Genomic DNA, 26,777 nt, shown 5'->3' with positions numbered 1-26,777 from the left:
CCTTTGGTCTTCCAAATGCACCTGTACCAACTTGAATTCTCCTTCAATGCTTGGTTGCTTGTTCACTTGGAATTGAATTAATTGTATAATTAAGAGATCACTTGAATTGTAGGTAGACCCCTTCAAATGACAGGGTAGGCTTCCTTTTATACATTATATATGTCTTGAAAGAATTTTATCCTTATGGCATTAAATTAAAGTACTTTTTATTCTGTCTGGTATTGGTGGAGCAGAGGTTGCATTGCATCGACCTATGATACATATTTCTGCAGATACAACACAAGTTAAATGTATCCTAGGTCGATGCAAAGTAACCTCTGCTCCAGAGATCACCAAAAAATAGAGAAAGAACTTTAATTTAATGCCATCAGGATAAAAGGCTTTCAAGATAGATAAAATTTGAGTTTGATTGTCATCATTTACTTTGCCAAATTCTTCACACGTAACTCCTGAATCAATTTCCTACTCACAAGAATTTTATTAAGTCTCAAATATAGGGAAACACAAGGCTTCAAATAGAAAACTTGTACATGCAACTAAATCCATTGACTAATCAGAAGAACAAAATTAAGAAACAGTTTGATCATCTGAGAGATGTTGTAGACTCGCAACTCACCAGCTACTTAGTTTTTGCGGGTAAGAATTTTTTTTGTTTTGGTTATGGTTGTGGTGTTTGTAGGGAGACATTTACATATTTATATCTATTTTTACTATTTAATGGTTTATGGGTTTGTAATGGTAATTTAATGTTCTTTCATATTTTTGTATATATTCTTTATCATAGCGTATTATATTGATTTATTCTATTATGGATAATGGTGTGGGTCAGACGGCTTTGCCGTCGATGCATGAAAGCATTGAATGAGTTCTACTTTGAAAAATTGCATGAAATATTTATTATTTATTTGATTCAGTGTTATTTGCAAAAAGTTTATCAATGATGTTTCCTTTCTCCAAGAATTGTCTAGGATCTTTCCGTAAGATAATATGTAACATCGAATGACTAAATTGTTTCTTTACCAATGCTTATTTTATTTAATTATTATCTGAGCATGAATTAAAATTTATATCTGTATGAAAGCAAGAAAAAAAAAGCTAAAGAGTCATGTGCAAGCAAATTTCGTAAAAGAAAGCAAGCAGGCATTATCTTGAATGACATGGAAACAAGCTCATCAGCTGCCTAGAAGAGAGCAATTGGAGAAAAGTGTTAAAGGGTGATAAATAGATAGAGAGTATGCAATACAAACAAACAATGTCTAGAGTGTGTGATGTGACATCTCTAATTTATGTCCGGAGGGACTAACTGGTTTTGGAGTTCCCGTGAAACCTATTGGGCCACGCTTGGAGGAAATCAATGTGTTCATGCAAGGAGCACCTTTTTTCTATTATGAGAATGATGCTTTTGCACCGAAGGATATTTGGAAGTCAATATCCAAAAATTTCTATAGTGTGGAACCAGAGTTGGCGGACTCGAAGTAATTTTCAGCTTTCAGAAGACCAAGAGGTTATGTACACAATCTCCCAATAGAAGGGCGATTTCAAGCATTACCTCTCCCCCCCATGACTATTTAGGAAGCACTTACTCAAATAAAGGACTATTAGCCTCCATGGGATCAAAGAAAAAAATTGAAGCATAGACTCTAGACGATGTGGTGGTGTCCTTCGTGAAGAACTCTACACTATAATTGAAAATTCACAAGGGAAACTGCAAGATAGTGAAGAGAAATACATTCTTGAAAAGTGGGAAGAATGGATCTTGGTTTGGGTGGGGCCAAGTTAGGTGGCTCCTCTATAGGTTGATGAGATAGAAATCATATTAGGATTTCAACAAGATCACACTCATGGAACTTCGTGTGCGACTGATCGATTGCGCCATTTGGGTAATGCATTCCAAATAGATACAGTTGCATACCATTTATCTATCTTGATTAAAGCCTTTTATCCTGATGGAATTAAATTAAAGTACTTTCTCTTCTATCTGGTATTGGTGGAGAAGAGGTTTCTTTGCATCGACTTGACCTGCCACCTATCGACCTCTTCGATAGGTGGCAGGTCAGGTCGATGCAAAGCAACCTCTTCTCCACCTCTTCGATAGGTGGCAGGTTAGGTCGATGCAAAGCAACCTCTTCTCCACCAATACCAGATAGAAGAGAAAGAACTTTAATTTAATGCCATCAGGATAAAAGTCTTTAATCAAGAGAGATAAATGGTATGCAACTATATCTATTTGGAATGCATTACCCAAACAACGCAATCAATCAATCACACACGAAGTTCCACGAGTGTGATGTTTTTGAAATCCTAATATGATTTCTATCTCGTCAACCTCTAGAGGAGCCACCTGACTTGGCCCCACCCAAACCAAGATCCATTCTTCCCACTTTTCAAGAATGTATTTCTCTTCACTATCTTGTTCTATAGGTGGTAGGTCAGGTCGATGCAAAGCAACCTCTTCTCCACCAATACCAGATAGAAGAGAAAGAACTTTAATTTAATGCCATCAGGATAAAAGTCTTTAATCAAGACAGATAAATGGTATGCAACTATATCTATTTGGAATGTATTACCCAAACAACACAATCGATCAGTCGCACACGAAGTTCCATGAGTGTGATCTTTTTGAAATTCTAATATGATTTATATCTCATCAACCTCTAGAGGAACCACCTGACATGGCCCCACCCAAACCAAGATCCATTCTTCCCACTTTTCAAGAATGTATTTATCTTCACTATCTTGCAGTTTCCCTTGTGAATTTTCAATTATAGTGCAGAGTTCTTCACAAAGGACACCACCACATCATCTATAGTCTATGCTTCAATTTTTTCTTTGACCCCATGGTGGCCAATATTCCTTTGTCTTAGGAAGTTCTTCCTAAATATTCATGGGGGGGAGAGGTAATGCTTGAAATCACCCTTCCTTGAAATCACCCTTCTATTGGGAGATTGTGTACATAACCTCTTGGTCTTCTGAAAGCTGAAAATTACTTTGAGTCTGCCAACTCTGGTTCCACACTATAGAAATTTTTGGATATTGACTTCCAAATATCCTTCGGTGCAAAAGAATCATTCTCATAATAGAAAAAAGGTGCTCCTTGAATGGACACATTGATTTCCTCCAAGCGTGGCCCAATAGGTTTCGCAGGAACTCCAAAACCAGTTAGTCCCTCTAGACATAAATTAGAGACGTCACATCACACACTCTAGACATTGTTTGTTTGTATTGCATACTCTCTATCTATTTATCACCCTTTAACACTTTCCTTTGCTTTTCTCGAATTGCTCTCTTCTAGGCAGCTGATGAGCTTGTTTCCATGTCATTCAAGATAATGCCTGCTTGCTTTCTTTTACGAAATTTGCTTGCACATGACTCTTCAGCTTGTATGTTCTACTTCCATACAAATATAAATTTTAATTCATGCTCAGATAATAATTAAATAAAATAAGCATTTGTAAAGAAAAGATTTAGTCATTCGATGTTAGATATTATCTGACAGAAAGATCCTAGACAATTATTGGAGAAAGGAAACATCATTGATAATCATTTTTTGCAAATAACACTGAATCAAATAAATAATAAATGTTTTATGCAATTTTTAAAAGTAGAACTTGTTCAATTATTTCATGCACCGATGACAAAGCTGTTTGACCAACATCATCTTTCATCACTGGAATTTCGATGATAAATAATGAAACATCCAACAAAGATACTGCATATCCGACGTCACTTCCATGTCGGATAGTCGTCGAGGAGCAAACATAGCATCCGTCAAAATTTTGACGGAAATCCACTGAAATTTGTGGCCAGGGATGCAAATATAGCCGCCATCAGAGGAGTTCATAATATCGCCAGACGACTGACGCAAATGGCATCGTTGGGAAGCCCAACGATGAGTTTTCGACGGTAAAGTTGGTCGGAAGTCTGATGTTGTGTCGTCGCAAATCCGACAATTAGTCGTCGGAAATTAGGCCCAAATGTACTAGTGTAGGTGCATTATGTTTACACTTATCTTTCATAGATATGGATTTTGAGCTATGGAGATGTTTAGTTTTAGAGGGTTCAGTTTCAAGAGAGATGTATAGCATTGGTTATCTCCTTGTGCATATGGTTTGATATTATGATGTTATTTTGAGGATATTAGGAGATGGTTTAGTGGGCTTATTTACTTCATTAGGAATGATTATTATTAGTTTTATCTTCTTGGTTATGAGAGGCTTACATCTGTGCTGACATTACATAATACTTGTGTTGGTTTGATCTACGAGATTGAACAAAGTTTTGGGTGTTGTTTGGGCTTCTCTTTGGGGGTGTTTTGGAGAGGATCATACTTGAAACAACATTTCTTATTTGAGGTGTTGGTAGAAGGATAGGTTATGGTTTAAAGGTTGTGTCTCTTCATTCTATGTATTCTCTCTTGTTTGGGAGAATGGTGACATATTGTGGGAGAGTATGCAATAGCTAGGTTGCATGTGTGGATCATTTTAGTTGTTCTTGGTATTACATGTTTTAATTTAATTATCATACCTTGATATGAGCAGTTATTGGTAGAATTGATATGATTCGAGATTCATTTTAGATTTGGTATTACCCATGCAGTAGAACTTCCTAGATATGTATGTACTTTATTGACAAGTTTTGATACAGGGAGCTTGATTGTGGTTTATGGGTTTATATGATGTTGGCATGAGTTTACTAATATTTATACATAGGAGGTATGGATGGTTGGATGTATTGGCATGCATTGTGGATGTCATTTCCAATCATGTGGGTTTTTTACTTTATTATATCAGTTTGGAGCCTTTGTTATCACATTGGATTTTATGCTAGTATTCATGGATTGGTGCATCTTCACCTTGGCTTGTTCCTTTTCTTCCATAGGTGGCATGTTGGAGGATGATAGGAGTTCTTGCTTGAGATGGTGGTCACTTGGTTTTATTGCAGGTATCTTGTTGGAGCACAAGAGCATGGTGGAGATTCATGTAGTTGCATGTATGAATATGATGATGTATTTCATTGATTGACCCTTACACAATGTATACAAAATGTTGGGAAATAGGTGTTGTACACTTTTCATAATAATGTTATCATTGTAATATTTATTTATTATGTTATGTAGCACATAGACGTTGTTGGGTGAATATTTTTTCACTAGCGTACCAATGACAAAATATATGATTCACACACAACTATGTTGAGAAATTAATCTCTCCTCTCATCAAGGGGAGGTTCCCTTTGAAATTTCTTCTCTAATTAATAGGAAATTAAAATCCATGGGTTAGATTCAGGCATATAACTCTTTTTTTTCAGAGTCTATGTATTCTCCCTCCACTTTGTTACAATTTCCCTATCACTTTGATACTTAAGGAAATGAACGGATTAATCCAACAAACTATAACAAAACTTTATAAGAAAGAAACACAAAGTCTTTCTTGAATATAACACCAACTTAAACTAATTATCACAATGGTAAGTGTGAGATTTGCCAAGATCAAGGGCTCAATGAAAAATACAATAGAGAGCCAAAATAGATGATAGAAATAAACTGTATTCTATCAAGATGAAAATATTGATCAACTGGATCATCAAGCATTACATACAATGAATATGAGCCTGCTTATATAGGCAAGGGTATATGGATATGTGAGCACACAAACATGACATGTGGCTCAATAAGAAACAATGGTAGGTAGGAAATAGGTGTGGGTAGGTAGGAGAAATAATATAATATTCCACATGAGGTGGATCACCCACTGAATGTGGAATGTAACAACAAGATAAGTTCACAAAAGGTGGGAATTCTCCTACACACACTATCCCAATGTGGCACAAACACCCAAGTGTCTCATACCCAAACTACTATGAAATGCATTTCCTAAGTAAACTTAAGTAAGGTGTAATAATATCCATGATGAATAATTATTTATACCAACACCCCCCCTTAAGTGCAACTTAGGGGAATGCACTTAAGTCTAAAATGAAACTAAGCAATGGGTCCCGACTACTAGGCCATGTTAGGTACCCATGTACAAATGCAAATGCATGCAAACCAATGCAATAAAATCTCTCACAAAGCGGGGAAAGAGAGAAAAACCCAATGGGAAAAAACCCTCCCCCAAAAGAGAGATGAAAACCATATACAAAGAAATCTCATAAAAGTATGTGAGGAACAAAACCTCATGTGAGGAAAAAGTCCCTCCCATATGAGAGAAGAGGAAGAGAGACTAGGAAGCCCCCACTCAATGTGGAATCTGCACCAATGATAGAACCTCAAAGATGAATGAAGAAACTGCTCCATGAATGTCGAACAACATTCCTCCCCTTAGGAAGAAACAAAACCAAAGGTGTATCCATGAAGTCTCCCCAATCATGAAGGGAAGAATCAACCTCATCAATAGGACCAAAATGTGAAAAGAGTACAACCAAGATGCATGATCAACCACTCCAGTCACAATGATGGCTCCACTCTCCAAGTCTCTAATGATAACTGAATTAGGTGTGAACTCCACACTTTTCCTAGTTGCCTCATGTGTGATTTGATAGATGGAAAGAAGATTATTTGTCAAGTGGGGTACACACAACATATCATTGAAGGAGTTATCCCTAATGGCAATAGATCCTTTCCCAATCACATCCATGTATGTATGATTGCCCATCAAAATCTGCGGCATGTGGCAAGGCTCAAATGTAGAAAACATAGACTATGAAGATGCCATATGAAGAGAAGCCCCCGAATCTAGAAGCCATCTCCCTAAATCATGACTTGTAGTAGCACAAATAGCTTGTCACTTTCCTTTATCTATCCTAAAAGAGTGATCGTTTCCTTTATCCTTATCCTTGGAAGAAGCCGATGCAGACATTCTAGAAGGTAGGTTGATTTTGTTGTTCTCAAGAAGATTCTTCAACTCATCAATATCCTTCTTATAACAATGATGTTCATCATGTCCTGACTTCTTGCAATATCCACAAAAAAGATTGTCCTTATATGATTTCCTCTTAGGTGAGAATGGTGAATCACCTTGTTGTGGAGAGGAAGATTGTGCTCCATCTTGATGTGGTTTTGACTTAGGTTGTTTTTAATTCTTGCTTTTTTCTTGATTGCTTTGATTCCCTTTATTAGCCACCAAAGCTTGTGACTTTGAATATTTGAGAATCCCCATCACGGTCAACTTAGATTTCTCAAGTATCAACATCTTTGTGAATGAATCAAATGAGGGAGAAGTGTATGAGGAACCTTGAGCTAACCTATGGGTGTGAAAGCTAGATACAAAAGCTGCATACTTTGAAGGAAGCTTGTCCAACAAGTTATAAACCAATTGAGCATCCTTAATTCCACAATCCTTTAGCTTTGCTCTTAGCTCATTTTCTTTTGTGACATAATCTTGGATTGTATCAAAATCCTTGGGATCCAAAGTTGTGAGTTCACTATCAAGCTTGTAACCCTTAATCTCATCAACTTGACCATACAATTTCTAAAAAATATCCCAAGCCTCTTTAATTGTAGTACACTTATCAATGTGAAAAATGAGGTCATCTGATACATACTTTCTAAGAGTTCCAAGTGCCATAACATTCTTAGTAAGCCATTCAATTTGAGCATTAGGATCAACCTTATGATCAGGTGGTGCTGTAATAGTTCTATTTACATAATGAATGAGTCCTTTTTCCATTAGTTTACTTTAAGACTTAATCTTCCATGAAACATAATTATGAGAACCCATAGCACCAAAATGAAAAAACACAATATAGAGAGAGGCACAATCACACAAGACACCCCTCAAAAATACTCAGTCAAGAAACCCCCCCCCAAAAAATAAAAAATAAAAAATGGTGATTTGACACTTTATACTTAGTGCATATACAATGGGCCACTTGCAAAACAAGGCAAAGTGTACTTCTGATTTCAATTTACAACTTCTCAAAATGATATATAAGAGACTTCAACAAATACTGCTAGTGATCTAAACTAAGATCCGAGCAAAATACAAGTACCAAATAGGCCAAAAATGACCAAATACTGAAAGTATGATTTCTACTCAAAATTACTGCAAACAATTGGTAGATTAGGAAAGTAGATGAAAAATTATGCACTTTCAAAAAAACTGACACCTGAAAAGGAGGTCGTATGACCCCAAACGAAGCCTTCGAAGTTGCAAAATCAGGGATTAGATAGGTATAGTCATGATAACCTATAATTTATGAAACATCCATCCTTCAAAATCATAAAATTCTTCCACCACTACAAAGAGCACAAAATTCTAGCCCATTTCAAAAAAAATTGCACCAAAAAAGGAGCAAAAATGAGCAAGATATGGCCTTCCAAAGTTGAACTGCAAAACTGAAAAGCTCAATGAGAGGGGGTTAACAAAATTTCAAAATACTGCTGATGTTGTGCTGATGTCAGCAAATGACAGGCCCAAAATTGACGCCCGTCAAATTATTTTTTGCCTCCTTGCCCATTTGATGTCTGTACAGTACGGACTGGGTGACGTGTCAAGTATGCTGATGTGGCAATTGGTGGGCTGAGCAGGTCATAGGTGGAGTTCTGTGGTGGTCACCCAGGAAGGGGTCAAGGAACAAGCTACCAAGAGAGGTGGAGCCTAGATGGTGGACGACGGGTCGGGAAGTTGACGACCATGGCGACAGTGGCTAGGGTGGTGAGGTGGCGCTGAGGTCGGAAATGGGTGGTTGCAGAATGCTAGAGATGGAGAGAAGGATGTCCGATGGGAGAGATGGGGCTGGTGCTGACAATAGAGTTTCCTTGAGCAGCGGGAGAAGTGTTGGTGCTGACGAGGAAGCAATAGGCTGGGGAGAGTTGTCGGTGGGAGACTGAGAAGATAGCCAGAAAGAAGAAATCAGCGGTGATGGGAGCACGGGGTCCCGGAGTGACAACGATTGGGGCACAAGAGATGAAGGTCCCTACAGAAATAGTCTGCAGAAAAAATACGGAGGTCAGGGGGGGTCTACGGACCCCTCAAAATAGCCAAAATAGACCTAAAAAAATTTCTCACCAAATATAGTTGACTTTATAGTCGAAATTTATGGAAACAGCCTCTTGGACTCAACTGTGATGTCCAAATCGCTGTATGACGCCCCCCAAAAATGAAGATCCCCAAATCTGAAAAATTGAAGCCTTCAAAAATGCCTCTCCAAGACAAATCAAAGAAGCCCTTTAGGCTCTGATACCATGTGAGATTTTGCCAAGATCAAGGGCTCAATGAAAAATACAATAGAGAGACAAAATAGATGATAGAAATAAACTGTATTCTATCAAGATGAAAATATTGATCAACTGGATCATCAAGCGTTACATACAATCAATATGAGCTTGCTTATATAGGCAAGGCTATATGGATATGTGAGCACACAAACATAATAGGTGGCTCAATAAGAAACAAGGGTAGGTAGGAAATAGGTGTGGGTAGGTAGGTAAAACAATATAATATTCTACATGAGGTGGATCACCCACTGAGTGTGGAATGTAACATCAAGATAAGTCCACAAAAGGTGGAAATTCTCCTACACACACTATCCCAATGTGGCACAAACAACCAAGTGTCTCATACCCAAACTACTATGAAATGCATTTCCCAAGTAAACTTAAGTAAGGTGTAATAATATCCATGATTAATAATTATTTACACCAACAGTAAGGAATTTAACTTTTAGCTCAAAGTCTTCAAGTGTAATTCCTCAATCCTTAAACCTGCAAGTAATAGTAGCAATACAAAGCCTACTACTAATCACTTATCAATAGAAAATTTCCCAAATATTCAAGGAGCACAAAGTCTACTTTCACAATTCAAGAGCTCTTTTACCTACTTAACAATACCTCCAATATCAATAAATTCAAGAGCATATATAAGTCATGAATGTAAGAACATCAACTCATATAAACAATTTTTGACACAACATAAAGTTTGAGATCAAATAAAATTGCTTTCTTTATTTGCTTGATCAAATCTTCACAACAAAAGTTCAAAGTCTTAGTTGAGGCAAAAATTTGGCAGAGTTTTGCTTAGCATAATTCAAGATAAAAAATACAAATGAGGGTCCTCCTTATATATAAGAAGAGTGGAAAAAAAAGTGGGCACAGTTGACTAATTCAACTGCACTGTCCCACTTGACTACAACTATAGCAAAAAGAAAATATGTAGCTATGAGAAAACTTGCAGCATCTAACAATGCAACTACATGAAAAGAAAATGTCAAAAGGGGACACTTTATTCATCTTTCTCTTCCTTTTTTGATTTGTGGAATTATTCGAACTTAGTCAGGATGGCCTCCATCTCTACTTGGTTCGACATTGGGGTAGAATCTGCGATTATACGAACACGGGAAATTGCATCTTTTGCCTTCACATATTTCTTTTTTTCATCTTTCAACATGGATGCAAGGACGTCAAAATTGACTTGGATCTCCAGTAACTTGTCGAATGCACTTAGTAAGAAATCATGTTTTGTACAGTGATCTATTAAGGAAAGAAACTCCTGCATGATGGCATCACTGGTAACAAGATTCTAATTGTCATCATATAGATAACAAGGAAGGTTAGCAATTCTGACAGAAATGAGATCAATCTCCTCATCACCTTCCTTCCTTTCCCGATCCAGCTCCGCAATCATCAATCTTATTCTCTTTTTTGTGAGACAATAGTGACAAGATTTGGATATATTTTTCTCTTGTGGGAATCACTTTATTTTCAACGAGGACGTCTATTTTGAAGTCATCCATTTTGCTCCAAAGGGTTGTACTCTTCTCAATATTTTCAATTTCTTGAGATAATGAGGTCTTGATACTTTGCATGTGACTTTGGATCACTTCAAAATCAGTCAATAACCCAATTGTTGAACTTAGAAGATGAGACCCTTCTGATTTCAACTGTGCAATTTATTCATCCACCACTTGACCTTTGGTTCCTGTAATACCCTAAAAATGGTGATCTAAACCATGAGCCCCTAATCTCGATTTCGTCACTAAGGTCCTAACCAAAGGCAATTAAATAAATCTTGAGCACACAATTAATTTCTAAAATCATCAATGTCACATGTCAAAATTAATCACTCAATATTAATTAAATATTTATTTAATTAATTGATCATTCCAAATAAATCATTTAAAACAATTATCTTATTTATTTTAATTAAATATCTTTTGCATATTTAATTAAATAAATCAATTTGCCATTAAATCATCAAAAAAAGAAATTAATTTGAAAAATAAATAAAAATTGCCATAAATCTTCAAAAAAGGAAACAAATCAAGAAAGAGGAATTGGAAATTATGAGCACAAACCTTCAAAAAAGGAAACAAATCAAAAAAGGAATTAATTGACAAAAAAGAATTAAAAATTGAGAAAAGAAATCAAATAGAGATAATCTTGAAAAACAAATTAAAAATTGATAAATAATCTCAGGGAAAGCAATTAAAACATTTCAATATTGAAATTGAATGAAATAGAGAATAAATCAGTTTTTCCTGATTTTATCTTAATTTTAGTTCAATTTCCTTTAAAACTGAGAAAAGAAGCCAATCACATCAATTCACCTGGATTGTGCTTCCTCTTGGAAAATCTTGACCACTCATCATCATTTGATCTCAAGCATTGGTTTCTTTCTGAATTTTCTATAAATTTAGGCTCTCATCTCTCATTCAGAGATTCTGGAGAATATATTGTTATTATGCCGTTTTTGCTCTAGGTTCATTGAGAATTTGCATTGAGATTTTGCATATTAGTTATTTCATATTGCTTAAATCATTTAGCTTAAATATTCATATATTGCTTACATCATGTTAGATTAATCTTGCATATCTAGCTTAAATCTTGCATCCATTTAGCTCATATTCATGCTCATATAGATTTAAAAATCCTTCGTTTAGGTGTTGTCTAGTCACTGGATAGCTTATCAATATGAGAGCAATCTAAACTCGCATCTACTAGAAGGCAATAAGCCAACTTGCAATGAATTTCATTTTATCGCTTTTGATTAACCAACCCATGCAAATAATGGTTTATTGAAGTGTTGTGTCTTACAGCTTGCAGATAGAGGTTCACTTTTCACACACACATTTTTGGCACCCATCATGGGGTACAAAATTTATTACTTTGGCCTCAAAATCAATTTTTTTTAATCCTACAGGTCTCCTCCGTACAGTCGCTGCTAAATATTGTACGAGTGGTATTACTGCATCGTACAATATTCTATCAAGATCTTTGTTTTATTGTATGAATCAGAAAAGGGGCTCGTACAAATTTCTGCTCTGAATATTTGATTCTGTACTTTGTCATTTTATGCTCAGTTCTAACTTGTACAATAAAAGGCTTTTGTCATTTGCTTCTGTGAGAATTGTCATATGATTCTGTATTCTGTTGGGTTAAAACAAGTTTCATTCTTCAGGTTTTCTGTTCAATTTTGATTACACTGACGCTAACCCTGAATTGTCTTTTATCTGCCTGAGATTTTCACAGCTTAACCAGTTTCTTGTAGAATGCTTGTCAAATAATTTAACAATCAAACATATGTCTATCAAAGAAAAAAACAACAACATGACTACTGATGCGTTGTTTTTGCAGGTTGCCTAAAGAGAATCAACCAAACATCGTGTATTATTTAAATTCATTTTTAGGCACCTAAATTGCTATCTGGTTAAAGAACAAATCTGTATTTCGTGTTTTAAGAAAATTCTGAGAGGGAGGAGAGTATGCTCTTGTTTGTATAGACAATCAGAAATCCAGACCCTTGAGGCATTTTCTTTAAGTTTGAGATTTGTATATCTTTAGCGAGTCTGTCCTCCCAAGGAGCTAATAACTCTATAGCCATTATGGCCAGTGAGAGGGGAACGACCCAAGTGGGAATGACTAAACGTCAAGTACTCCAACCCACTATAAAACAAACCTGATTTGATGAAAATCAAGTCAACGACAGTGCTTGGGAATAGCTCTCCTCTGTACCTTTGGGTATATTAAACCTTGGTTTTCAAGGCTGGGAGACCTCTTAATTGAGTTTATACCTCGATGTGCCGAACAAACCCCTTACTAGTTCTAATTCAAATTAGAAGCTACCCAGTTCACCTCTGAAAGGTTGATAATCTTTGTGCAAGAGAGATAGTAACTCTCCCAAGACACTTGCCATAGCATGCCCCTATTAGCATTTGAAGTCGGCTAATATGATGTTGAGATTTCATTGCATGAGACTCAGCGACCATATTCTGATTAGATATTGGGTGTGTACCTAAGTTAGCAAGCAAAGGTTTTCTTCTCTAAGCCAACTTCCATAGGGTTTGCATGCTGTGATTGGAGTTATTATTCCTATTACATGTTTTCATCCCTAAAACTGAAACTGGAATACCAAAAATGGAAAAACAATACCAAATAACTCAGTGATAAACTCTTTCAGTGTCAAAAAATAGTCCTCGTTAGTCATCAAAAACTCAGTCCACCTCAAAACTGGTTATACTCAGTCATCGAAAACTCAGAATCTAACCTTTGTCTAGACACAGTCATATGAGTCTTCTGATTTATCATCCCGTTTCATTTTCTATGTCGTACGATATTCCATTAGTCCTAACAGTTTGTTGTTTAAGCCTCCATCCTGTGTCGTACAAGCCCTGATTGTCTGTCGTCCGGTTCTAAGAATTGTCATTTCATCCTGAATCTTGTGTCGTACGATAAACCTTTGCACTAAATAGTTTGTCGTTTTAGACATACCCATCTGTTGTATAGTCTTAGGTAGCAACTCGTACGAAACAATATTATCATTTTCCTGAAGCTATTACACTATCATTTGGTCCTATAAAACCTGTCATACGAATCTTTGATTTTGTCAGTCTACAATAGTTAAACTTACCTAAAACAGTCTACAGTGAGCCTAAAACTAGTTATCATCCTCCTGAGCATAAACAACCTTGATAGTGTACCCCTACCATTGCGTTGCACGATTTTGTCGATAATCTATAAGTTAGTTCAAGCAACATCTTATCAAATCTAAGTTAACTTAGATAACGTCTTACACATGATAGATCATTCCTGAAACCAGACCAGATCTTAGTTACTTCACTCAATCACTACATTAAACGAACAACTAACTACAATTTGATCTTGACTTTTGCAACACATCTAGCTCTCGGTCCCATCGGTTGTAATTCCCATTCAAACCAGAAGTTCTCGCAACAAAATAGACAAAGGAAAAGGAATACCCTTTTCATCAAATGACAATCCATTCTTTGTAGAAAAAATCGTCCTAAATAGACCATCATCGTCACAAATACCAGTTTACGATCTACCAATCTTTGGTCAGCCCCTATCTCCCACCATGTCTAGAGAAAGGAAGGGAAAACAAGTTGTTAAACACAAAACTTATGATGACATCAGTATCCATGATACCAACAATGATTCCTCATCAAGTGAATCTGAAGCCTCTAAACCTCCAGAAAAAGATATTCATAAATGTCAAAAGGATAAAGATTTCCAATAAATGATGAAGGTTATCATGGCTAGAGAAAAAGAAGACTATTTTCTAGAACTAACAAAACAAGGCGCTAATATTCCTATTGGTTTTGATGTGCAGACCCTCGTCACTAAAGAGGAAGAGATGCCATTGGGAATGCTAAACAAACAATTACAAGCGTTACGAACTGAGATCACAAAACTAAAAAACAAAGATAAATCACCAAAATAATATTCTCTAGACACAATATGCCCATTCCCATTTGACAAAAACCTTTACATGCCTCCATTTCCCTCAAACATAGAAATGCCTAAGTTTGACAAATATGACGGGAATACAGATCCTCAAGATCATATCAGAGAATTTTTTGCTTTATGTATGGAGTTCATGCACAACCAAATGTATCTCATGCGCCTTTTCCTAAGAAGTTTAGGGGGGCAAGCTATGGAATGGCTCTCAAGTCTACCTATGGGAATAAATTTTTTTGAAGAATTAATCCAACTATTTCTACAAAAATACTCCTATAACATTTGTCACCCAGTCACTATGATAGAGCTTTGCAATACCAAACAAAAAAGAGAACCCTTTCTCACTTTTCTACAATGATGGAGAAAGATGTTCTCTAGATTTTCACGGACTATTCCAGATTTTGATATGATGGATATCTTTGTTAAACACTTAATCCTTGAATTAAAATACATCATCTAGATGCAAGTACACCCTTCATTCAACAAAATGGTAGATAATGCCCTTAGAATGGAAGATGTGCTTATAAAAAAGGGAGAGATATCACTTTGGAAAGAAACATCACAAGGTTCCAGTTCTAAAGAAAAGAACAAATACTGGAAATACGACAAAGATAACAACATAAATGTTGTTAATGATGGAGTGGTAGACACTGTTAAAGCAAAAACAAAATCCACAATATTTAACTTGGCTAGTGGCACGCAAGCACTCAAGGCAGCTGAAACTACAACAGAAAATCCGCTAAAAAAATCAAGAGAATGGTTTAAAGAGAAACCTTGGCTTTCAAAGCCTAAGTGTGAGTTTACTCCTCTAGATGAATCATATGAATTAGCTTTTAAAACTTTATTAGAAAATGATTTGATAACATTGCCAGACAATTCTAGACCATATGATCCAAAAACTAAACCCAAATGGTGGAGAGAAATCGAATACTGTGACTACCATTGGAACAAGGGACATAACACAAACAACTACATGAAACTCCAACGTGAAATTCAAGATCTCATCGATGTTTGAAAATTCATTGCTGGAAATCATGCGAATAATGCTGATCATAAGGCCTTTAAAGATCCCTTACTGACTTATGAACAAGGAGATTCCTCAAAATCTAAGGGAGGTGCTAGAGTCAATTATACCTACACTAACATTGACAACATGATAAACATGATTGAATCTTCCCAACTTGAATATTTCAATGTGATCATAATCAAAGATAAAGAAAATCAAGCACAAAATGCCAATGCTGTGACCCGCGCTCAAAAGAAGGTTACTCTCTAAAGGAGCTAGTTCCTCAACTTTCGCTCAAACAACATCAAACCTACCAACTCCTTCATATAGACAAACATATACAATCACAACCAAATCATAATAGCTAGCTTCATTATCCTCTCCTGGTTATAGTATTGTCGAACAATTGAAAAGAACTAATGTTCAAATCTCCATTTTGGAATTGCTTAAGATCTCTTCTGCTCATAGAGAGATCCTAGACAAGGCTTTTCTCACCACTAGCATCCCTAAAGATTTAGATATAGATCGGTTTCAATCTATGGTGGGTCACCTGACTTCACCTCATTACCTCACTTTCTTTGAAGAAGATGATAACTCACTGAGTCACCCACATAACCATCCATTACACATCGAAGCTATGATCCATAAACATCGAGTTAAACATGTTTTTATAGATGGAGGTGCTGGGTTGAATATCTGTACCTACAATCTACTGACACAACTGGGATTTTCTGAAAATGTTATTGATCCAACAAAGAAAATAACAATCAAAGCTTATGATGAAGAAAAAAGATCCTCTAAAGGTCTGGTACTATTACCAATCAGGGTAGGACTTGTGGAAAGAGATGTCATCTTTCAGGTCCTTGACCTTCCTCTTTCATACAACAACTTATTGGGAAGGTCATGGATTCATGAAATAAAAATAGTACCATCTATGTATCATCAGTGCTTGAAATTTCCTTATAATGGAGTTGAAGTCAGTATTCCTGCTGATACAAATTATACGTACAATACATTAATGCAAAGTGCTGATGCTTTTGTTCCTCATAATAAAGCAACCTCTACAGCTGAAAGTTTAGAATCTTTGCTAAAAGATTTAGAAAAGAAATTGAAAATCAAAAACACCGGCATGGATGGCTACAAGATAGATCTCGTACTCTCACTAATGTCTCTTCCTCCATCACCAAGACAGTCAGGAAAACCATAAGAGGTTATGAAGCCACAAATTTCAACTCCAAAAGTCATCTATGATGGTCTCTTTATTTAGTCCTCTACTTCTGTTGTAGATGAAATAGAAGAGGATGATGCTCTCAAATGACTTTTCAAAGAAGATAGTGCAAACAAAGAAATATGACATTGTGAGATTTCCTCGACACAATATGGTCCAGGCTATAAGATGCTTCAACGCACGGGATATTCAGGTACCGGTCCTCTAGGCAAGCATCAAGAAGGTATTGTTGAACCTATTCAGTTACAAACTAAGTCTGCAAATGATAAAGCTAGACTGGGATACAATCCAAGAAAGTCATCAGATCAGAAACGTACTCCTCACCATCAACCTAAGTGGAGGAAAAAGGTACTACCTTCAACATCACAAGAAATTAATACTCAACAAACTCAGGATGAGTGTGACGATGAGCAAGAAGAATTGCCAACCCAGAGAGAGGAAGTAGATGGTAATCAATTTCCGATCGTATCATCTATAACACTACAAGAATTAGAAATCCTAGAGGATATAAGAGAAGAAGTATACATAATCAGAGAATTGTTTGCACCACTGAACATTCCGGTCACATATACTAGCAGATAACAAGTAGATGATTCAGAAACTAATTCAAATGAGTATGAATGGGGTCCAAACCATCTCTCAGATACATCTACTATAGAAACCCTTGAAGAATTTAGTGATATTGCAGATGATGCACAAGAGATGATACACTTAAAAATGAAAAAGGAAATAGAAGAAATCAGACTAAATAGACAAGAAGACTATGAACAATAGCTGGAGGAAGAAAGGACACAAAAAAATTCTTCACCTACTAACTCTCCCTCTAATGAGATAGGAAAAATCAGGTATGGAACTACAAAACAAGAATTAGATGCTATAGAAGCAAGACCAGTCATTAGTCCAGAGGAAACTGAATGGAACAGATGACAGGGATTAACTGAACCATCAAGGTTATGTCCACAAGTGTGTCAAATACAAGTGTGTCAAATGCAAGGGATTAACTGATACTATATATAATTTTACTAAATCACTTGAAGATGAGTCAAAAAATTCATCTTATGACTTTGATAACTCAGACAAAAGCTCTATTTATAACAACTATTCAAAAATACATTATGACTACTCTGTCATGAATGTTGAGATGTTGTTTGCTGACCCTGTTACTGTCACACCATGATATGTAGTCCGGTCTGAAGTAGGGGACGATGCTAGGAGTAGGTCAGTTGGGTTAGGTCCAATAAATACTAACATGAATTTCGATAATCATGTTGTAACTCTTCCTAGTCTCGAGACACCTACGCAAGGTAGTCTTCTGGAACTTGACTGGTCAGTCCAAAGTCATGATGATAGTACCGTGAACTCCCTTGAACCTGTTCAAAATTTATCTTTGATACATCCTAAACTGATTGATCGTACTCTTTATAACCAACCTTTGAATATACCCACCTTCGCCAATGACTACACACTAGCCTGCTATCTTCATGTAGCGGAACCAATGAACTCTTCCACCAATGAGCAAAGCGAGAAAATGACTGAAACAAACATCACGTATCTCAGTCAACAAAATAAAAAAAATAAAAAAAAGAGATCTGATGGCAAAAACCACATTGTGGCAGTGTCAGAATAAAAAATAGTAAAAATAAAGGACGTACCTAAAGGTGAAAACCTCTCTGAGGCACCTGGAGGTGAGATACTTGATATGCTGCCAAGTCACTTCCAAGAAAGGTATTTTATATTGATTGAACCAACTCAACTAGCCAATATTGGAAGTCGAGAAATGCCACATATCATTCATTTAGCTCAATCACTATCAGCAGAAGAGTTAAAAGATTTGAACAACCTCTTTTCAGAAAAGAAGATCAACTTTGTATGTACATACTTCGATATGACATGATAAGATCCTAATCTCATCATGCATCATCTCTCTATTACATGAGGAGTTAAACCAGTCAAGAAAAAACTCCGTAAGATGCATCCTCTTGTGGCATTGCTAGTCAAGGCTGAGCTAGAAAAATTGCTAAAAGTTGGATTTATTAGAGCTATAGTCTATGTAGAATGTAAATCAAACATAGTACCTGTATCAAAGGCATACAAATCTATTAGAGTTTGCACAGACTTGAGGGATCTCAATAAAGCATGTCCGAAAGATGATTTTGCATTGCCCAACATTGATATGATAGCAGATATGATTGTTGGATATGAGATGTATTCATTAATGGATGGATTCTCTGGTTACAATCAGATCAAGATAGCTCCTGAGGATCAAGAAAAGACAACCTTCACATGTGCATGGGGAACCTTCTACTGGAATGTTATGCCATTTGGACTAAAGAATGCAGGAGCTACTTACCAAAGAGCAGTAACCACTATCTTCCACGATATGATGCACAAAAACATGGAAGATTATGTTGATGACACCCTAGTAAAAACCATGAAGATATCTATGCATATTCAAGAGCTAGGCCTCATACTGGATAGAATGGAAAGATTCAAGCTCCAACTAAATCCTAAAAAGTGTGCATTTGGAGTAACATCAGGAAAATTGCTTGGTTACATAATTTCAAAGAAAGGAATTGAGGTTGACCCTAAAAAGGTCTAAGCTATAATGGAAATGCCTCCGCCCAAGAATATCAGTCAAATGAGAAGTTTACAAGGACGTCTTCAATCAATAAGGTGCTTTATATCTCAGCTAGCGGATAAAGCTCAACCCTTCACAAAGGTATTAAGGAAATGATTTCAATACAACTGGGATTAAAATTGTGAACAACATCTAAAACAAATCAAAGATTATCTTTCTAATCCACCCATATTGATGCTACCGATTCAAGGTAAACCATTGATCCTATACATATCAGCTACATATACTTCACTGGGGGCACTTCTGGCACAACATGATGAGAATAAAAAGGAAAGAGCCATATATTATATCAGTAGAACATTGGTGTCTTATGAAATGAACTATACAATCATTGAAAAGGCCTGTTTGGCATTAGTCTTTGCATCATAGAAATTAAAACACTACATGTTAGCACACTCTATTAAGCTAGTGGCTAAGATTGATCCACTCAAATATCTTCTCAGTAAAGAAACACTCACGGGAAGACTGGCTAAATGGGTCATGGTTCTTACATAATTTGATATTGAATATGTGGAATGTAAATCCATCAAAGGATAGGTTATTACAGACCAACTTGCTGATGCTCCACTTGAAGACAATCAACCTCTGCATAGAATTTCCGGATGAATCAATCATGCACCTTACTCAACAATCATGGAAGGTGTTCTTTGATGGGTCTTTCACTCAACATGGTTCTAGTGCCGAAATACATTTTATTACTCTTAAAAAATATTCAATCCTGAAAGCTTACAACATTCTCTTCCCTTGCACAAACAACATTGGAGAATATGAAGCTTTGGTAAACAGGATAAAGCTGGCCATCGAGTGGAAGATTGTTGAATTACACATCTATGGAGTTTCTCAACTCATTATCAACCAAATCAATGATCTATATCAAACAAGAGATGAGAAATTGATGCCTTGTAAAAGAATGGTGGATGAGCTCAAGAAATACTTTACCTTTGTATCATTTCAACAGATCCCCAGATCAACAAATAGAGCAACAGATGCAATGGCCACCTTGGCATCTATACCATAGCTACAGGAATCTAATTTTCGCTTTGAATTCCTGGTAGAAGAGTTACATTATCCTGCCTATGACTCTCCCGAGTCCCAGATGGGCTGTGCTATTATTGGACATGATTCATCTCGCTATAGCCACATTTACTCTTACCTATGTGATCAAGTTGTCCCTGCTAATCTTTCCTGAAATGAAACAGGAAACTAATCTGAAATGCGTCACGGTATGTCATCATTACTAACGACCTATTTAGGTGAGGTTTAGATAGTACTTTGCTTAGATGCCTAGACACTAAGGAATCCCAATGTACATTATCCGAGGTTCGTGAAGGTGTTTGTGGATCCCATTCGAATGATCTAACTTTAGCACAAAAACTACTAAGGGTTGACTACTACTAGCCAGACATGGAGAAATAAGCTATAAAATTTGCTAAAACCTATGAAAAGTGTCAGCTACATGGGAACCTTATACACGCTCCAACAAGGGATCTCATACCCTTTGTTACACATTGGCCATTTCAATAGTGGGCGTTTGATCTAATTGGCCAAATATATCTTGCATCATCTAATGGACACAAGTTTATCATAACTGCCACTAAGTACTTCACTAAGTGGGTAGAAGTGGTTCTACTCATCAAAGCAACCGGTAAACAAGTAGCTCTATTCATCCTTAATTATATCATCTACAGGTATGGTATACCTTCATCTGTTATAACTAACAATGGAGGACAGTTCAAGAACAAAGATCTAAATGAACTCTGTGAAAAATTCAAAATAAAACAACACTGGTCATCTGTGTGCTACCCTCAAGGTAATGGACAAGATGAAGCATCTAACAAGAATCTGTTGACTATCTTACACAGAACAGTAAATAAATCTGGAAAGGATTGGCATCTGCAACTCAATCCTGCCCTGTGGGCTTATAGAACAAGTATCAGAACACCTACTAGGGCTACACCCTTTTCTTTGGTGTATGGGTCCGAAGCAGTATTACCTATTGAAGTGGAAATACAGTCTCTAAGAGTTTCTTTACAAGGTCTTGTTACTGATGAAGACTACAAAATAGCTAGATTGCAAGAACTTGAATTGCTAGATGAACGTCTGCAAGTGGCATTTGATCATCTAAGAGTATATCAAAAGAGAATGTCTAGAGGTTATAACAAAAAGGTTTGACAACAATAATTTCAGATCGGTGACCTTGTTCTGAGAGAAAATCCTAAGAATCAACAATTTCAAGAAAACAAAGGGAAGTTTGAACCCAACAGGTTGGGTCCCTACATCGTTACTGCAGCCTTTGGCTCTGGTGCCTATCAACTCTCAACATCAGAAGGAGAACAACTCCGTGAACCAATCAACACCATCCACTTGAAGAAATTCTTCACCTAAATATTCTCTGCTCCAACAGCCTATACAGCTAAAAAGTCCTGAAGAAATAAAAAAAATTAGAAAAAGTCTAGAAGAAATCCTAAAAATTAGAAAAAGTCCTGAAGAAATCCAAAAAAATGAAAAAAAAAAGAAAAAAAAAAAAGAAAAAGAGAGAAAATGCCTCGGTGAAAACCTGGTAAACAAGCACCTTGGTAAAAAAAAAATGAATCTCTACCAAGCAGGTGAAAACTTGGCAAACAGGTACCTCTTGTACTCAAGCGATCCATCTATCAATGCAACGTTGGCATTCCCGCTTTCATGCATCTTTGCTTTCGCTTGTACATATTTCAGTCAGTTTTTTGACATCTTGGTTCATTGGAACCCTCATGGCTTGAAACTGATCAATGTTCTAGTCTTAGGATAATCGACAGAGAAATTTACATGTCCTAAGTAGTATCAACCAAGTCATCTTTACGTCAATGAAACCTAGTCGTCCACTCCGAGTCAGTCACCAGTCTCCTGACTACTGAAGAATTTTATCATCGAGTACACAAGCAAACAACAAAAATTAAAACAATCACTAAACTATTTGAGATATGCATGAAATTTTCTTTGTGTGCTGTCTTTTACATTGGCTTTTGCTTATTATTCCCTCTGAGTAACTCGAGGAAGTCTATCTTGACTAAGAGGAGCAAGGATTGGGGGCATAATATTTTCTTTGTTTTCTACTTGTAGAAATGATTTCGATGATCTGGAAACATCTAATTAGCTAGGTGTCTGTGATAAGAGCCTTCACATCAAGGTGAAATCACCACACATACCTCGACTTCGCTTATTTGTATGCTACAGAGAGGTTCACATCATTTCTTTATCTATTTTGAGGGAATTTCTTTATCATACAATCCAAATGCATGCATAATCTTTCCAAGGATATGAACAAAAAAGGGTTATTGCAAACAAGATGATTTATATTGCACATGAAAAGAAAGGAACTCTAATCTGCCTACTATGTTTGTAAAACACTCAGTGACAAAACTTAAGCATTTCAAATCCAGTGACTAGGTTTAGGTTGCATCTCATTTTGCATTTTATGCATTTCGAGTGATTTCTGCATCATAACAATAATCTCTTTATCTTCTGAATGAGAGTTTGAAGTGTCATCATTTCTAAGCTAAGTGGTCTCTCTTTTTCATCATTGTTTCTCCAATCGAGTACTTGTGTATTGAGATGTTAGCTACATATATAAGCATCTCATATAAATCCATACATTTCATTATCACGTATTTGCATTCATATTATTGCATGAAGTAAAATAAACATTTGCATTACTAGTTACTCATTCTCCTCATTTATTTGCATAAAAAGAAACAAAAATAAACATCCATATTCCATTTGCATTCATTCATCTATACTAAAAAGATGTGCATACATATAGAATAAAGCATAGAGAACAACATCTCATAATCAATCAACACAAGTAAGATGAAATCAAATCAAGAGCTCATAAATTGGCTGTCCTGAGTCCATTTTCGGGATCGAAATTGAAATTTGATGTCAATTCTCTAATCAAAATTTCACAACGTTGACCACTTAGCGTTTTTATCAACTACTCATTCTCTTCATCAATTTGCGCTCAATTTCTCGTTAATCAATGCTAAATCTTAATTTAATTCTCACATTAACTCTGATTTTAATTTTCAACATTAATCTTTGTGCTCAAATAACTTATGCAACCCTCACTATCTTTCAATTTCACTCCCAAGGGGGCATACTCATGACCTCAAAGTCAAGAATTTCTTTCAAAAGTCGTCATTACAAGTCGAGCAACTAAGCTTCATCAAATCAATCACTCGAGGCATATCAGTTTTATCGCTTCATATCAAGCTGACATTGTCTTTGTCTAAATTAGTCTCTTACCGTTAATCAATTTCATAGCTTTTCATCAAGTTGATTATTCATTTAAAATCAATCAAGGGTTTAAAGAGTATCTTCGATCGGATGCTCAACCTAAGCAGGTGTTCAGTTTCATCACATCAAATCAAGCTGGACAATTTATCTTCGCTCATCGTATCTTGATCCATCAAGTTCAAGATCAATTTTATCTTCGCTCACTATGTCTAGTTCAATCAAGTTCTAGATCTGTAAGATCTGCTTCTTGATCAATCAAGTTCAAGTTTGGTATCTTTTCTCTTCATCAGTCCTTCAATCAAGTTTAGGATCGGTTTCACTTTAATCAACTCTATTCAGTTTCATCGCTTCAAAACAAGCTAAGTACCTCACTCTTCATCTGGTTCATGATCAATCAAGTTCAGAACTAATATCTCCTAGACATCAAATTTTCTTTGAACCAACGCACTGCTCGCACATTAATTCAAAGAGGGGCAAATGTAATACCCTATAAAATGGTCATCTAAACCATGAGCCCCTAATCTTGATTTTGTCACCAAGGTCCTAACCAAAGGCAATTAAATAAATCTTGAGCACACAATTAATTTCTAAAATCATCAATGTCACATGGCAAAATTAAGCACTCAATATTAATTAAATATTTATTGAATTAATTGATCATTTGAAATAAATCATTTTAAACAATTATCTTATTTATTTTAATTAAATATCTTTTTCATATTTAATTAAATAAATCAATTTGCCATTAAATCATCAAAAAGAGAAATTAATTTGAAAAATAAATAAAAATTGCCATAAATCTTCAAAAAAGGAAACAAATCAAGAACGAGGAATTGGAAATTATGAGCACAAACCTTCAAAAAAGGAAACAAATCAAAAAAGGAATTAATTGACAAAAAAGAATTAAAAATTGAGAAAAGAAATAAAATAGAGATAATCTTGAAAAAATAATTAAAAATTGATAAATAATCTGAGAGAAAGCAATTAAAACATTTAAATATTGAAATTGAATGAAATAGAGAATAAATCAGTTTTTCCTAATTTTATCTTAATTTTAGTTCAATTTTGTTTAAAACTAAGAAAAGCAGCCAATCACACCAATTCACCTGGATTGTGCTTCCTCTTGGAAAATCTTGACCGCTCATCATCATTTGATCTTAGTTGTTGGTTTCTTTCTAGTTTTTCTATAAATTCAGGCTCTCATCTCTCATTCAGAGATCCTGGAGAATATATTGTTATTATGTTGTTTTTGCTCTAGGTTCATTGAGAATTTGCATTGAGATATTGCATATTAGTTATTTCATATTGCTTAAATCATTTAGCTTAAATATTCATATATTGCTTAAATCATGTTAGATTAATCTTGCATATCTAGCTTAAATCTTGCATCCATTTAGCTCATATTCATGCTCATATAGATTTAAAAAATCCTTCGTTTAGGTGTTGTCTAGCCACTATATAGCTTAGCAATCTGAGAGCAATCTAAAATCACATCTACTAGAAGGCAATAAGACAACTTGCAATGGATTTCATTTTATTGCTTTTGATTAACTAACCTATGCAAATAATGGTTTATTGAAGTGTTGTGTCTTACAACTTGCAGATACAGGTTCAATTTTCACACACACAGTTCCCACCTGATCAACTTTCTTAAGAGATTCTGTATCCATTGAGGAACCTATGGGCTCAATCTCCTGGGAAGATTGTGTAACTTTAAGAAGGATATTGGTCAATTGCTCACACTTCTATTTTAATTCATTCTTCTCATCCTTCTCTTGATCAAATCTTCGTAACAAAGAATTAAAACCCATTTGAGAATCGACCTTAACACTTTCATGTGTCTCTACTCCCAGCTCTATAGTTTGCATGGTATATTCTTCAAGTTGTATATTATTTTTACTCTTATTTGATGATGATACCATGACCTCAGCATATTTCCTTCTAGTAGCCAAATCTAGTAACACCCGAGAGACAGTCTTTGACTTCTTTGTTTCATTGGGCTTTGGAGGAACTAACTGCTCAAAATCAAACTCATCAGGTGAAATTACATGTTTCTTCCTCTTGGGTGCTACTACCTCCATCCAAGGTGATAATTCTAGATTGGTGGGTGGAGTATTAGCTTCTTGCTGATCATCACTTGGTATTTCAGGAGCAAACTAGCTTGAACTTGCAGTGGTTGTAGATTTTGTTATTGATATCAATGCTGAAGCATCTAGTGATATGCCTGCTGATGTAGTAACAACTATTGATCCTTCTTCAATTACAACCACAAAGGGGAGAGTGGAAGGTGCAGTGGAAATAATTTTAGTACTAACCAGAGGTGGAATTTCTATCATGACTGCCATAGTAGAAATAACTTCAGTGCTTACCAGAGATGGAATTTCTGTTATGATCACCGTAGAAGGTAAAGTAATCATCTGCTGTTCCACAAACACTTGCTCCATAGCTTTAGGAAACTCCAACTTTGAAGATTCAATGGTGGTTGAAGGAATATCATCCAGACTAGAAAAATTAGATAATGCAAAAAATTGTTGGGCAACTTCTGACTGTAACATGTCCAAATTCAACTCTTCATCATCAAATCCCTCATCCTCTTGATCCGAGTCAGTTTCAATGGAATGAATAATAACCTCTAGATGTGTAGGTTCCTATGAGGTGGTAGGGACATTGATTTTGCCATGATGTGTTGGCTCTTCATCCTATGCTTCCTCTTGATGATGAATTTCACCTTCTTCCGGCTCATTTTCTTTCTCAGTTTCTATAGCAGGCTGCTGTTTGATTCCTTTGTGACTGTCTCAAGTGCTACTGAAGATGATTCACCTTTCTTGGACCCTTTAATTGTGAACTTTATTTTGGGTCCTTTCCCCTTAGATTGTCTTATAGGAGCCGAGGATGATACTTGTGGATCTTCTTTTCCCTTGGTTCTTATTTCAGCCGTAGC

This window comes from Cryptomeria japonica, chromosome 9 (genome assembly GCF_030272615.1).
Source record: "Cryptomeria japonica chromosome 9, Sugi_1.0, whole genome shotgun sequence".
NCBI lineage: Eukaryota > Viridiplantae > Streptophyta > Pinopsida > Cupressales > Cupressaceae > Cryptomeria > Cryptomeria japonica.
The sequence above is the reverse complement of the archived record's forward strand: the minus strand, read 5'-3'. Positions refer to the sequence as shown.